This window comes from Cicer arietinum, chromosome 5 (genome assembly GCF_000331145.2).
Source record: "Cicer arietinum cultivar CDC Frontier isolate Library 1 chromosome 5, Cicar.CDCFrontier_v2.0, whole genome shotgun sequence".
Classification (NCBI taxonomy): Eukaryota; Viridiplantae; Streptophyta; class Magnoliopsida; order Fabales; family Fabaceae; genus Cicer; species Cicer arietinum.
In genome coordinates, this window is record NC_021164.2 from 35,419,353 (window position 1) to 35,420,852 (window position 1,500).

The following is a 1,500-nucleotide window of genomic DNA, read 5'->3' on the forward strand; positions in this document are numbered from 1 at the left end:
ATTGTTAACACACTGAGATTGCTTTTTCAGATCACAGCCAAAGAGATTATCAACAATCAATAAGAGAGTTGGAAAAGTGATCTTGAAAGACAAGGTTCTCATGAACAATCCTTGAATATCCAGAATCGTGAGAAGTCACATTGACCAAGATTGAAGACTTCTTTTTGTTCTTCCTTTATTCAGTTTGTAATAATACTTTGAAAAGAAACGAAAGCGAGAAAAGCCAGCTTGAAACTGGTGGCTACTTTCTTGGGTGAGAGTGCTCAACAAGAAAGAGTCGTACTTTGATTCTGTGTTAGATTGCTGAGTATCTACAAGGATCAGAGGGTGATCAATAGGAAAGACATCATTAAGATAGATAGGTTTCGGGGATGAAACTGGACAATCTGTAATTGATTCTTTCTATTGGAGAAGAAAATCCGAAATCCGATTGGATTGTCAGGACTGGATGTAGGTTGTCAAGTTGACAACTGAACCAATATAAATTCTTGGTGCAATCTTCTCTAACCCTTAACTCCTTTAATTTTCTATCTTGCAATATCTGTATATGTGATTAATATTAGATGCATGTTAAACATATTCTGTGATAAGTAATATTGTTTAATCTGGTAATTTGACTTGCATGCATCTTGGTTAATCTCTTATCCATCTACTTGAACTTGCTAATCTTGTATGCCGCAATTTAATTCCGTTGTGTGTATGAAATTGATTTAATTTCTTAAAGAACTGATACATTCCGATTATTTCGAGGTCGTACCAACCAACAAATTGAGCAAGATTTCAGGAACAACAACTCAACCCTATACACTTGAGACAAATTGCTTCGAACTCAAGAAATCAACAAAAGTTGAATATCTACTGAGCAAATCGATTGGGAAATCGATTTCGTAAAAGGGTTGTAAGGAAACATAAATGTTTGTGGTTGTATAATCGATTAGGCAATCGACTGACACAATTAGAAATAAAAACTGCACAAGTCAGTGGCAACCTGTTTTACAGGCTAATCGATTGTTCACATCACAAAGTAAAAACTGATTGAAACAAATCGATTGGGCAAGTCACAGTGACAATCCATTTACTAGGCTAATCGATGGCAAATCGATTGCTTAGATAATATTTGAAAAGTAACATGAGTTGTGACAAACACAATCGATTGGACAATCTATTGTGAGAACATCTGGTAAGTTTGGTTTCAATCGATTGGGAAATCGATTGAACTAAACATCTGGTAAGAACTTTTCAGGCAAATACTACCAAATCGATTGGTACTTCGGTTAACATGAAAATAGCTAAGTCACTGTTTTAAACACAATCGATTGGCAAATCGATTGAAAGAAACATTTTGAAATCACAGTGAACTTTCAGTTTGTGGCCAAATCGATTCTGTGTATTTGTAAATCGATTATGAGACTTAGTAAATCGATTAAGTAATCGATTGGTGTGATTTTTATTAGAACAAAACACCTGACATCAATTATGCAATCGATTCATATAAGTCTG